The sequence below is a fragment of the Hippocampus bargibanti genome, linkage group LG07 (assembly GCF_051943395.1).
Source record: "Hippocampus bargibanti isolate YZ-2025 linkage group LG07, ASM5194339v1, whole genome shotgun sequence".
NCBI lineage: Eukaryota > Metazoa > Chordata > Actinopteri > Syngnathiformes > Syngnathidae > Hippocampus > Hippocampus bargibanti.
In genome coordinates, this window is record NC_142740.1 from 16,367,782 (window position 1) to 16,383,288 (window position 15,507).

Sequence of the window (15,507 nt, forward strand, 5' to 3'; positions counted from 1 at the left end):
TGGACACAGAAGACGGAATGGCTGTCGAGGTTAAAGCCTTCTTGTATAAATTTAATGAATACCGTGATCTGGATGTGTGCTGAGACAAATTAACAGTCATCTATTTTTTCATATTTGCACAACAAATGCTCTCAAAATGACATTATACTTTCAATTTTGCTTCTTTGATTTGATAAAAAAAAAATCTATGAGTCTACAAGACGAGATCATCATCAATCATCATATTTTTCCTGGGCTGACTCCCAAAATTACAAGGGTGAATGTATTATACTGTACTTATTATTCTTTGAGAGTCTGTATGGTATGGCTTATCGTGTTGAGGTAAAACACAACTTGTAGATGTGAATGTGACTCTCTTTGTGGCTCAGCACTCTCCCTGTTTGATACAAGACTGCGTTCCTGTGATTTATGAATGCAAAGAAGTCAGCCACAAGTCCTCGGGGCAGAGTGGGAAGTAGTGGGGGGGGGGGGGGGTTGGTGGTGGTTGGGTGGGTGGGTATAGAGCAAAACAACACTGCTTAATTCAAGTCTGAAAAACGTCGCGCAGGGGTATCGCAAACCTACCGCACCATTGAATCTTTTTCGACCCCCTGCTTCTACCGACAGCGATAAATTTAACGCATAAACTCACAAATTCCAGGCTGAATGTGAGGGGAAAATGGAGACATTGTATCATTTCACTTTATCTATGAATTCATGTTGCCGCATACATAATGTGTCTTTGCAAGTACCCAGGGAAATGGAACAGATGCGAGAGGCAAACAAAAAGCGATTCATTTTTTCTTGAACGCATTGTAAAACTGCAAAAAAAATATGCATGCCGATGATTCATGCAGCATTGTTCTTTCCACCGCACTCCCAGCGTGGATTCTCTCCAAACGCTTTAGGCTAGCAGCTGTTCGCACAGACAGCTGCGGGGAACATTCATCGCAGGCGAGCGGCAATTAAAAAAAATCAAGCCAATGTTGTGTTTCAGTTGATCCATCGCTATTCCTACATGTAATCCTCTCTCCCATGCCTCGCCGATCTTTTACCAACACACAAATACGTGTAGGAATTTTCGAGGCACAAAGGCACGTCCTATCAACAAGTGGGCACAGAGATTCATTTCTTCACCCGAGATAAAAGACCCAAATTGCAGTGACATGGCACAGTTGGATTTGGGGGCATTACCGAGGCCAGAGCTAAGAGCAGCTATGTAATCTCCAAGATTTACTGGGCTGTAGAGTTTTTTTCCATATCTTCTTCTCTGATCAAATGATGCGGCCACACAAAGTCTGGCTGGCGTCAGAGTGGCATTCAACGGAAGGTTAAATTAAGCGGCGGCCGTGTGCCGTGTGCACCGGCGCATTCTTTAATATCCGTGCTCACATGACACTTTGTGGCTGGGTTTGCATCCCATACCCAGTTGCGCTCTCAAAAAAGCAAAGCAGTTGTCGCCTCCGCTCAAGGCTCAAAGCAGGTGCGAGGGCTGCTGGGTGGCCTGAGCGACATTGTTGTGTTTTGTTTTTTGTTGTTGTTTGAAATGAGTGCGCTCGTCGAGTATTGTTTGAGATGGAAATGGTTTTCTGAAAGCCTGTGGGTGGCACATGCTGGGTTTCAATCTCATGTTTAGTCAATTTTGGACAATTAATGATTTCGCTCCATGCTTGGGATGCACTTTGTGTCTTGTTAACCGTGGTTCACCTAAAAAGCGAGACACATACGACCCGCGTCTGTGTCGCGACTCACTTGTACACAATTCCTTCGGCATTTGATTAGCTTTCAAAGGTGTTTTTTTTGTGAACAAAATAAAATAGATTGTACATTTAATCAACATTTTTCCACTATTGTCACTATTGTGTACAAATATCGCACCAACAATCACGGTCCGGGCAATATGGCTTCCATTTTTTTTGACAATGGAAATAATGTCAGATTTTTTTTACACATCCAAATAGAACCAAAGCCAACCAACAGTTTGCCCTCAAATGGATCAATTTCTCTCTTTGCTCTTTGACCCACATCAGCCCACATTTTAGCATTCCAAATGTCTTTCCAGTTACAGAGAGATTGCCAAGTAGTAAAATTCAAGGGTACAAGAGCAATATCCTTGAGGGTATGGCCAAAAATATCTACAAGTCACTCATTTTATGCTGCTGTGCTGTATCAGTGGCACTGACACCAAAAAGGGGATAGCACTGTGTTCATTTGATAATTGTGATGCCTTAAGAGTTATGGCAGTGATGTAACAGAGGCAGGACATGACATCACATTGTAAACCTCACGACAAACCAGCTCGGACGTGGTCCCACATCTTCATTTAATTGTGGTTTGTCATGTCACTGGATGAAAATGTTGCATTCATCTGCCCTTTTCTGCATAAAAGTCATAGGTGGATCATATTACAGCTTTGAATTTTCCAATATTTACTTAGAATCCCTGTATAAAAGCTTCTCGCCGTGAGCATTCAATCAGCAAGCAGATCCAATATCAGAGGGATTTATTCCTTCATAGGTTGTGCGGACTTTTATGGAAAAAACGAATCAGTAGAGTTGTCCTCTCGGATAATGGTGTCACCTCAACAAGGTGCCAAACCTGCTTGAGTATCGCTGAGCAGCTGCAGTAAGAGACGGCGGTGGCGTCTGCGCTTTCAGCAGCGGCCGTTTTCCAAATCACATGCACCTCCGAGCATTCATGGTGTAATCAGTGTGATGAGCTGACTCATTGTCAGAAGATTATTCCCCACAGAAGTGTTCCACAGAGGCCCGGCCAAGTTGCTGTCATGGTTTCAATGTGAGAATTACCATTAATCCGGGGCAAATTTGAAAGATATTCCATGTAATAGCAGATAGTGTAACTATAACTCCTCAGAGAAATACAGTCCCAGTTATAAAAAAATGTTGCACCACCTCATAGAATCGTTGCAAGTAATTGGCTCTGGGATAAAAATGATCAAATTTCATTTTCCATCACTTGGAGTAAAATATAGAGCAATTATACCCCTGCGTATCCATTTGCAGTACTGTAGCGCAATATAAACTCTTGGGTTTCAGCGTGTCAGAAACTTCATTTATGGGGAAAAAAAATCCCAACACTGACATCACATGCTTGTGTATCTCTTTTTACTTTGTTGTTCCCAATCGTGCAGATATCTTGCCATTTCTTGAAAATTAAACTGCAATCAAAAATATGCTTCAATTTTTTTCCGGCGGGCATCCAGGTGGACAAGTGGTTAGTGCATCGGCCTCACGGTATAGTGGTTGTGTGTTCAATCCTAGGTCATTCCTTCCTGTCTAGGCATGTTCTCCCTGTGCCTGTGTGGCTTTTCTGCGGGTATTCCAGTCCTGCATGGGTTTTCTACAGGTACTCCTGTTTCCTCCCACGTTCCAAAGACGTGCATGGCAGGCTGAAAAACACTTCAAATTGTCCCGAGGTCTGATTATTGTTATTGTTCGCCTCTGTGTGCCCTACGATTGGCTGGGAACCGGTTCAGGGTGTCCCCTGCCGACTGCCCAAAAACAGCTGGGATGGGCTCCGGCACCCCCTGAGACCACCAAGTGAGGAAACGTTGAATCGGAAAATCGATGGATGGATGTTTTGTCTGCAAATGCAATGCACACACACACACACACACACACACACACACACACACACACACACACACACACACACACACACACACACACACACACACACACACGCACACCCACACGCGCACACATGCACGCACGCGCGCACGCACACACACACACACACACACACACACACACACACACACACACACACGCACACGCACACACACACACACACATTGCTGATAAGCATGTAACCTTTTTAAATCAAATCTTGACTCGCTGCCTCCGAGTTATGTCTCATCAGCCTCTTGAGCACGGGGATCCCACACACACGCTGCATCAGATCTGTTGCACAGACATGGCATTCGCCTGTGCCTTTTCTGCATAACCCAGTAAAGCAGGAAATTGCCTTAACTGTGTTTGCTTCACACACAGCTGACACAGCATCCTGTGTGACGATCCTCTGTGCTGTTTTTTTCCCACAAATTCGCAATTTCAACACAAGGGCGGGAGAAGTGAGAATTAATTAGACATGGTATAACACACAGGTGCTGCTCCACTTTAGTTATGGCTCTCATTCTGTTGATTCGTGGGGAATACATTGAGTCAGTTTTGCTGATAGAATCCATGATAGAAGACAAGATAGAAGACGTGAAATAAAAGTGGAAAAATGTCAAGTTTCAACACAATTCTTAAACATCACCATAAGGCTCTAACATCACTTGACTCTTTCTCATATGGCGAGGTTTCTTCAGCCGTCATCTGTACTTCTTTGATGACGGTTGAAGAAACCTTTTCATCGATGGACCACTCCTGTACGACTGAGAGCTTACACAGACGTGTCATGTAAGTCTATACACTTTTGAAATGGTATGCATAGGTCATATCCATAGAATGGGAATTTCTGAACATGTGTCTCTCTGCTCTTTAGCATAACATCATTTTGCTCAATCAAAATTCATTGGAGCATCTTATCTGCTCTGCCTTCTCTTTGCGTCCATAAAATACTCCCTCGCTCATTTCCTTCAACCTTCACCTCTTCCACCCCCCTCATTTTCCACCTAATCCTGACAGCGGTAGTTTAGAATAATCGCATTCAGCTAGGAGCGCTTTCGTAATTGCTTGGGCCCTCGTATCATAGAAAGCCGGGGCAGGGGCCAGCGCCATCAAAGCTTGAGTGATCATTCCTCAGCCTCCTTGTGGGACAGAGGAAAAGGAGAGGGTGAAATGGGGAGAGGGCACACAAATACAGATGGACAAACAAAGCAAGAGAGGGGGAAGAAGTCAAAACTGAAGCAGATGTGGTGATAGCAGTCAAAGGACAGAAAGATGGACAGGAACAGAGGAACCAGTTCTCGAGTAAACACAAAGTGGTGGCACCGGTTGGAATGACAAGGGAAACCGGGGACCACCTTAAAGCATGATGTGGAGGTGATATCATCGATAATTAAAGGAGGGGGAGGGTCTAATAAGGCCTACTTGGTTCAGGGGACAGGAAACCGAGGCAACTTGAGAAGCTGAGGCCTCAGTGTGCAGCTGTGCACCCCGTTTTTTCCCTCTCTTCTACTCTCCAGCTGCAAAACTGACACTGCACGTATTTATCCATGGCCACCCCCTTCCATGCATTCGAGCATATGTTGATCCTTTGTGACCTGTCCAAGAACCCACAATGCACCAATTCATCTTGAGAAAGGTTTTAGAAAGCCGGCTATGTCTTTTGCATGACAAACTATCCACAAATATGATTTTTTTTTTTATTAAGGGGATTACCAGGATCCTTCCTCAGGCGTGTTTAAGCAAGCGCAGCAGGTTCCCTAATTCACATCATGTTTTTTTACTCAAGACATTATAAAATGAGGTCGCGCTGACACAGACAGCACACAGTCATCTGTGCTGATGTTGTCCAGTGAATGCATAGTAGTCCAAACTGAAGTGAAACAACGAGGTGAGGATTTATAATAGCCAGACTGGTGCCTCCTTGCAATACACACTTATCTGAGTCAACTACCTACAAAGTGTTTTTAGGGGTCTGAAATACAAGGTCGCAATGTACTTGTAAAGGCTTGCAATGTACTTGTAACAGCTTTTTTGTGAGGACCAAACCACTTGTTGAAATTGCTCTTTGAGGGTTTGGACTGAGTTTAAAGATTGGTGACGGAAATAGGATTGAGTTTAGTTAGAGTATTAACGCCTCATTCTCTCCATTGCTGTATGTGTTATCTATCTCTCTATCTGTCTATCGCTCTATCCCCCATCCCTCTGTCCGTGTGTCCGCCTGTCCGTCTGTTTGTTTGTTTATGTGTGTTTGTGCCTGGGAATTTGAATTTGGAGAAATAATTGGTTGGTTGCCGTCATTGCGTATTATGGCAGTTGCCAGGGTTTGGTTTTTGGTGTTCTTTGTGTGGGCTCTCAGTCGGACAGAAGTGGTCCATCGATGAAAAGGTTTCTTCAGCCTTCATCTGTACTTCTTCCTTCCGACACCTTCAAAGAAGTACAGATGACGGCTGAAGAAACCTTTTCATTGGTGTTCTTCATTGTCAGGATTTACGTCATGGGTAAACATTGGTTCTCAATGTGGTGGTACTTGTGGTTTCGCTACTAAATGTAAATGTTTTTGGGGTACGGTCAGGGTGGTACGATGGATGACTGGTTAGCACGTCGTCCTCATGATCTTTGATTCTCACTTTGGCCTTCCTGTGTGGAGTTTGCATGTTCCCCCCATGCCTGTGTGACCCCTGTGGGTATAAGCGGATTCGAAAATAAATGGATGCATGTGTTATGGTGGTCAAGTGTCATGGTCATCAGCACTGCATTGATTATCAGGCCCACAGTTAAAGTTATGCTTCTATATAGTCATAGTAATAGTGTACCTCATGGATTGGAAGGGCTGTTTTGTGGTTCGAAGGTTGCTCATTTGTTTCTTGGGGCCCTTTAAATCCAGCAGAAGAATCCTTGAGCAAGACAGGGAACTTGCTGTAACATTTGTAGTGCGATGCCTGGGTAATCAAAGCAATCTTGTAAAAGGCCTTTGAATCCATGCAGCCTATTAAGCACATTAATAGGGTATGATTTGGCTATGTTTGGCCTTAGGTGTTACATGTTCGACTAATTTATGCAAAGATCTTGCATAATTGCCTAATGGAAGAGGGATACACACAGATATTTCCTTTCCTCTGTTACAACCTATGAAAACAAAAAGTCTGGTTGACTTCAGTCATTCCCAAATGCCAGTTTAATTAAATATTCCAATGTAGAAAGGGGGTAATGGAAAAGCCCATTGAGTTTATGGCATCCCATTAAAGACATTAATGGCCAATTATTGACAGTGGATATTTGCATGGGAAGAAAGGCTTCAGGGAGAGTTCATGTTCATGTTGGTGCAAGTATAGCAAACATTTCATTTTTGGCAGTTGTTTGAAGTTGTCACACTGGCAAGTTGCAACTGCCATTCCTTGAGAATATCCCGTTTGCAACATGACAGCGCTGAGTTCATTTTTGCAGACACCTCAGTTATAAGCCACACCTAAAGGTTGCAAGAGGAGCTTAGAATTGTGATGGTGCAGCAACTGCCAAGCAATGCACCGGACACCCCCCAGCCCCTTAAGGTAGTTGATGCGGGTGGGGTGAGTGTCAATGCATTTGCAAACAGAACCAGAAGGTGGAGAAAGAGTGAATAAATATGTGGCACCACTCTGAGAGCAGAGCCCTCCACTACACCACCTTTGTTGCCAGATCACAACCAGATGTGGCAAGTGTGTCCAAACAGGAATGACTGTGGGAAGGCAATTTTCAGCAATTTGTCAAATTTTGGAGTCAACCCCTTCACCCCCACATCCCCTCCCCCTCCTGCAAGGCACCGCCTTCATTTTCTTGTGAAAAGACAAACACACGTTCTAGAGGAGCGCCAAGATCTTCTCAAACATGAATGCTCTCTCTTCTCTTAGCCTCCAGCAGAGTCAAGTGATGAATGATTTACAGTGAAAATAAAACAAATAAATCTGAGGGCAGATGACAAGACAAGGCTTGCAAAATTGAGAAATAACCACCCACCTAACATTCATGCATCAACATTATCAGAGTGAATGACTGACTTACTGATCCAAACATGGAGGGCATGTTTATTTGCTACCACCATCAGACGCACACCTTCATCCATCATCATTGCTCAAGTAGGGGGGATGGGGAGGCAACTATTACAAAGACATGGATTAAAGGTAAATAAACCGTGAGGCAGCTCATAAATTATAGTTTTATAGAGATTACAAAATTGGCTTTTTCCTTTCACGTTTGACTTTGTAAATCAGTTTGATTTGAAAGGATGTGCAGAATGGTTGTTTGTCTCTGTGTGCCCTGCAATTGGCTGGCAACCAATTCCGAGTTCCCCGCCTAGTGCCCGAAGACGGCTGGGATAGGCTCCAGCAAACCCCGCGACCCTAATGAGGATTAAGCGGTATAGAAAATGGATAGGTGGAGGATGTACAGAATTTTGTCTACCCTTTGCCGTATTTCAACTCCGGTTAAATATGTCAAGGAACGGGAGGAGAGTTGCCGAAACAATTTGGTTTACAAAATCTGACAAACGTGTGAAAGTCCTCAGAAGTGCAATTTTTTGTAACAAACCAAAATTAGTTTGAGAAATGTTAGTAGCTTTATTTTCCACCGATGGAGAACGACAAGTTGCATTTTTGCCTCAGTATGATGACGACCTTGTTGCAAAAACTCAAGCAAACCCAGGACATCAGGCAAGCTCTGATTTGGATTAGCACAGTAAAGAGACAAATGACACTCTCCAATACTAATAAGAAAAACATGCGGAGATGGTTGGAATCTCAAACACAAGCTTCTTCACTGTTGACTTGTGTAGCATTGTACCAGTACCACTTGCTGGCTGCAACTTTTCTTCTGAATAATTCCCACCCACCAAGATGAACTTTTTCTTGTCTCCAGCCACAATTTTGTTTCGCATTAGATCTGAGCCCTTGCATGAGGTTTTAAATCAAGGGACAATTGCAATGTTACCACAACCTCCAGTCGGGAGGCTTCAGCTGTAAGTGATCGAACGCTCTGTGGATAACCGAATGCACAATAAATGAAAATCTCTCCACCACATGATTGAATGATGCGATCCAATGAAAGGGACAATTGTAGAAAGTATGCATCACTGTCACTCATGTGTCATGTTACTCCAAAAGAGAGCTTGCAATTCAGCCCTAATGCCTGTTTTAATTTGTTGCGTCTTTGGAATTCAGAATCAATTGCTGTTCTCACTAATCTTGTCGGGAAAGTCGCAACGTTGTTTACAATATCTTCTGCAGTTTATTGTTTTGGCCTGTGCAACCCCAAAAAGGGAAAGTAAGGAATGCATGGAAGTTAATCAACATTCAAATGACATGAAACAGAGCAGGGAATGACAGACTGTTATGTTAGTTGTTCAAATCAACAAAGTACTCCGCAGATCAACCCAGTTACAAACGGCAACAAAAAGCTTTTTAGTCACAGAAAACAGTGACAGAATGTTCCTTATTCAAACAAACACTGTCATTTGGACACGTGGCCAGCAGTTCACAATGACCTTTGCTTGGGACACATCTTTCGCCCAAAAAAGGTCATTACAATACTGTGGCCTATTTTCGCTTTCAAATTAAAAAAAATAAATACTACTGTATTTTCTGCACTATAAAGTGCACCATAAAGTCTTCAATGTTTTTCAAAAGCTGACCATGCGCCTATAATCCGGTGCACCTTACAGAATACATGATTATTTTTTTTTAAATATGTCATTCGTTGAAGGTGTGCCTTATTGAATTAGCCTTTATTCGTCCCGCAGTGGAAAAATGTACATTTCACAGGCAGCAAAGTTATGGAAGGAAGAGAAAGGAAAGGAAGAAGTAGAAGAAAAAAAAACAATATATAATGCGCCAAATGGAAAAGTTTAACAAGATGGCATTCATTCATAATCTTGTGCGCTTCATAGTCCAGAAAATACAGTAAATAAAAAGTTCAACCTACGAGTTGGGTGAGTTGTTGTGAGCTACCTTTGTACATATCTTAAGACCATTGTGCAATAAAAATAAGAAAGGGAAAAATTGGTCTATTCTTGTGAGTGACAGGCACTTTTTATATTCACGTGTGCACACCAGATGTGCACAGAAATCAGGAAAGCGGTATTGGGTGAGCGTTGTGTACAATATCCATTTGGAAGGTGATATGCGAGTACTTTGGGGTGTGTCAAAAGCACACAGTATATATATCATTGTATCATACGTGCTGCATTTACATTCTTGTGGTTCTTTCAATCTTCCATTCTTCCAATTACGTAGGCATATGCCGCTTGTACTGTATATATACACAAAGACTGATGGTATGCGGGCGACAATGTTTCGGAGAATGTGCATTGCAGTGTGTGTTTGTGTATGTAGCCGTGCCAGTTGCTGTGCACCACCTGTGTCCAAATAACCCCACCTCGACCCCCTTGGTCTGTTGAGGCTCCATATAGTCCCCTCGTGGCCTCACAGGGATTGAAGCTGTTGATATCAGGGATATTCAGGGATGGGCAGATGGAGTGGAAATTCACCGGAAAGTGGCTCCTATATACAGTGTGTTGGGATGTCTTTGTCGGGTCCCCGTGTTTCATGTTTGGATGGTTGACAGATGTCACTCAGGACTGACGTTGACAGTTATCTGATGGGAGATTGCAAACACACCATGCCAACCCCATATGCTCACCGCTCCGTATCGTAGGTTGCTGGAATTGCGAAATTGAAAAATCCAATGCCATGAGAAGACAATGGCTCAGTTTTCAAGTGCTATATGGTGGCCGTTGAGTTTTTAACTCATTCACCCCCAGACATGGAAAATGTGTCCACTCCAGTGCCAGGGCTTTTGTCTTCTTCACTCAAATTGCAGGACCCACAGAATTATGAGTTTTAGATCTACATAAACATTCAATGCAGTATAAGAGACCCTAGGCTCTCTTCTTTCATCAGAAAACAACGAATTAATTCCTCAGTTATATGGGTCTGGAGTTATATGAGCTTGAAATGAGGACAGCTGTACAAAAGGCAAATGCTGCCTCCTTGTGAGAGGGAAAAACATTGACAGAGGTCTGATCAGTGCTTTATTGACAGAAAAAAAAACCCAAACAAATTCGGGAATGGCTTTCCTCGTCATATTTTCAATTCCCGAATAAATTCTGGAATGGCAGTGAATGAGTTAAACAAGCATCTGTTTGGTGGATCGGGAACAATTCTTCAAAACAATTGGATTCAAGCTGTCTATTGCCAATGCCAGTTAAAATTTATTGTCAAGTGAAACATTCAAGAAAGAGAATCCGAGCATTTAAGATGACCGCTTTGTCTTTATAAAGTCGATTTAGCGACATGCTAACAAATAGGGGAAAGCACCAAAGAGTTACAAGCGTATTCACAGAAGGAATAAACGGCTTCTGTGCAGTATTCAAAGCCAATTTGGAATTAAATTTGGCTTCAAAAAAAAAAAAAAAAAAAAAAAAAAATTAAGACGTGCTTTAAACTCCATTCAAAAAAAAAAACAAGAGAAGAAGCGACACGTGCGCGAATCATTCAAAGGTTGCAGCTGCTTTCCGGAATGTTCACGCGGCTCTCAAACGTTTGCTGCCTCTCCAAGAGAACAATCTGCTTCTGCTCCTTGTTTACTGTGACAATCGCTGTTTCGGTTTGGCAAACAGATAAGAAGTGATTTCTCTCAGTAAATCTGGGACACGGTTTTCCCCAATACCGCACTTTGAAGGAGGTCATCATTTATCTTGGGAGATAAAAGCTCAATTTGAAATGCGCACATTCAAATTTCATTTTGCTCTCATCTGCTTCTCCAACATCCAATGTTCGTATTCTTTCACTTTGCCAAACGGTTTGAAAGTGGATGTGTTAGTAATTTGCCGATAAATCTGCAAGGGGGTGACTGGTGTCATATCCCACAATGCAATGTGGAATTCCTTTAACATGTGGTGAGTCAGGAAAGGGGTGGTTGACCTTCTGGCTTCCCACGAGCCCCTCGGGAGCAGCTTTGCTCTGCTGCTCGAGAAAATTTGGGATCACTGCGCAAACTGCTGCTGGTTGTGACTGGAATTGTAATCACCTTCTTCTCCAAACTGAAAGCTCACTCTTCCGTTCCGTTTCCTCCAAAACCCCCACATCATCTTTCAGCAGCCTCCGATTTCTTATTTGTCTCTTGTTTTTCCTTTCATGTCTGTTTTAGTCATTCCGCTCGTCAGTGCTAAGTCAGCACATGTGATCCATTATGCAAAGCAGCAAGCACCGGCTATTTAAACTGGATTTAGTCTGTAGCTCAGTGTCCTTTTCAGAGTTTGTGTTTATTGCCTTTTTTTTACATTTCTGAACAATTGTTTGTATAAGTGACGCAGATCTGAAATGAACGTCTTGCCAAATACCTTAAAAAAGCACACATGCACAACGCAAGGATCAAGATCAGACAGTGAGAATACGGAAGAAAACAACAAAAACAATGAATACAGTAAATTCTCAAAGATTAAAAACACAACTTTAATCTCAAAAGATTTAATCCAAAGGACAATTTTTTAGATAGGCTTTTTGAATTTCAAATTGTGACTTGAAAATCCGGATTAATTGGTTCATCGAATTGATGACTTTTGGGGGCATTTATTTATTTAGTTATTTATTCATTTGGAGTGGCTTGTTCTGTAGCCACAAAGGGACATAAGTCTTCTTGTGCCGGTCCCAAGCCCGGATAAATACAGATATTTAATTTTTTTTTTTTATCAAGTACCTAATAGTACCTATTGAAGTAATATTATCCAATTCAATAATAGTTTTTATAAACGTATGCTTCGGTGTATAAGGTGCATCGGACTATAAGGCGCACCGTCAATGAATGGTGTATTTTCTAACTTTTTCCACATATAAGGTGCACCAGACTATAAAGTACACCTTCAATGAATGTAAAACGTTTTTCAAACATACCCTACAGAGGATAAAGCGGTCTGGAAAATTGAGGGATGGAAATCTATAAAAGTTTTCAAAATATAAGGCATACTACGTGGTAAGGAGCGACAGTAGAAGCTGGGGTCACACGCTACTTCGACGGATGGAAATAGTATCAGCGGCTGCTGATAGTAGTTGCGAGACATGTTGTGGCTCAATATTATTTCACATATAAGGCGCACCTTGTATAAGGCGCAGGATCATCATTTACAGAAAATGAAGGTTTTTGGGTGTACCTTATACACCGGAAAATACAGTATATTATGGCTCTATTTTATGTCTTGAGCTAGCTGGCTAGTTTGTAGCACTTTTTGACGATATCATAAATAAAATGACTTCATCCGGATTTAACTACTCAACTGTACCATGTTTACCAAACATGTTTGATAAATGACAGACATCTGCCCAATATTTTAAGCCTCAAAAAAGAGCCGAGAGAGGTGTGGAAGAAGAAAGCAGCAACGGAGGAGACAAAAGCTGTTTCATTGTGGCTTTCACACGTGACCCGTCTCCACAGAACTGGCATCTCATTACTGATGTCATTTATCCATTCATTCAATCATTCATTCTTTGGCTTTTTGGGGGTATTACTTAAAGGCCATGTCTTCAAATTGATTGTATAAATGAGATTAGCAACTCGCTACAGGTGCACCATCTGAAGATGGTGGAGCCATAATTGGTGAAAGAGCTTCTATCAGAGAGAAACTCATGAAGGGATTCAAAGGTCCCCGAGATGTCAATGAGGCCTTGGGGCGTATGGAGGCTCCTGGGTCAGGGTCGGGAGAGGCATGTATCTCAATGTCTTTATTGCGCCGGTGAAAGGGGCTGTGTGTTATGGGCAATGGGAACAGCGTTAACTCCGCTGGTGGTAGTTGAGGCGTCGTTCGGGACGGGGCAAGGGGGGTGCAGAGATGGGCAAATGGAAAATGGACAGCTGCACAGGGAGTGAATAGGAGGTCCCTTTGTGTTCTGCCAACAACAATCTGTGACCAATTACTGTATCTGTCTCTCTAGGGGAATTCTTAAATGCTTTAGGTGGGTGGACGGAGAGGATGCAGTTGGGGGGAGAGGCTGTGCGTTTTTGGGGGGAAGAACGGTTTTACAGGGAAGTATTGTTGTTTGTGTCAATTCATATAACCACGCATATAGGCTGCATGTTTGTCGCTTGATTGGAAAATGGCGGTTTTGTGTGTGCAAGAATCCCCCCCGCCAATAACTTCATGTGGCTCTATTTTGAGCACAGGAAAATAACAATTTGCCCCTCGATTGCTTTGTCCGACTACGGCGAGCGTGCTTCCTATTTGTGTGGTTACATTTGTGAAAAGTGCGTCTGATCGAGCGCGGAAGGAGGGAAAGTGGTCAGTCGAAGGGAAGTTAGGGCTCACGGACGGGTTGTGAGCCATGTGTTTGGCATTAACGGCCTAATTACACTTTTAAAAGCTGCGTGCTTACCACCGACAGCATCTTGTTAGGTGTATTTTACTGTCCTCTGAAATTTTTCATCCCTGACAAGCACAATTGACATGATCATAATTACGAAATCGGTTGCCTCTTAATCGTCCCGACCACTATTTCACCATTAAAAATGTCTGCAACGGAAGTCACTAATGGCTAACTGCTCCTCTCGGTGAATTCAATAGAAAAGTGGATGCGGGGATCCAGGACACTTTTTGCATGATTACAGGACACTTTTCATCACAGTACCCATAAGAAGAACGTTAACACCGGTACCTCGTGTTATCATTTCGCCCTCATGACATATTCAGCAATCGATGAGGAATAAAATGAATGCTTGGGTTATTGTTGTAGATACAGAATGGTAACGGTAGTACAGCAAACAAATACCACATTCAGTGTTTCAGTAATATTTCACGAGACGATGACGTCCAAAATAGTGGCGTCAAGGCCAGAGGGCCAACATATGCTTACTGTATGTCATGGTGTCAAAGTCAAGGCCCGGGGGCCAGATCTGGCCCACCACATCAATTTATTCGGCCCACGAAAGCAAATCAAATTTGTGAAATTCTATAATGCTTTTCCGATCGTTATCACATAGGTTTAGTCATGCTGATGAGGTGATACCAGCGCGAATGGGGCAATCAGAGCCATTCATAGAATATAATCAGACAGAACAAAAGAGTCATCAGATTAGCTTCAGGGACGAGTCCACTCCTCCTCCCAACCTTAGAGCAGGGACCTATCAAAGCAGACGTCTGGCTCAGCCACAACTGTCCATTAGGGATATATAGGGACAGAGCTACCAGCACAACTTTAGTTCGCTGACGAAGCTCTTCGGATGAGGAGTGAAACGTCCGACACCTTCAACGAAGTCCAGATGATGGCTGAAGAAGCCTTTTCATCAATGAATCATTCCTGTACGACTGAGAGCTTTCACAGATGGAATGCTCGCTAAAGTCTGAACAAAAATTTCAAATTGTCCCATGTAAACCACAATAACAGTCATTATTGTTTATTTCAAATTTGAAAACTACTTCCGATGTATAAGGCACACCCAAAAGCCTTCACTTTCTTCAAAAGATAACCCTGTGCCTTATACTCAGGTGCGCCTTATATGTGAAGTAATATTGAGCCACGACAGGTCTCGCAACGACTGTCAGCAGCCACTGACTCCATTTCCCCTCTGTAGAAGAAGTCGTGCATAATCCCAGCCTTTACTGTTGTGCCTTATAATGTGGTGTGCCTTATATTTGAAAAACCTTGATATATTTATATATTATATTTGAAATACTAATTTCATTTATTGAAGGTCAGAATCAGAATCATCATCTTTATTGCCAAGTATGTAGAACACACAAGGAATTTGTTTCCGGTAGAACACGCTGCACTAGTAAGGTAAGCCTTATAGTCCGGTGCACCTTATACAGTATATGGAAAAAGTTTGAAAATACACCATTCATTAGGGGTGTGTGCCTTATACACACCCCCCATAT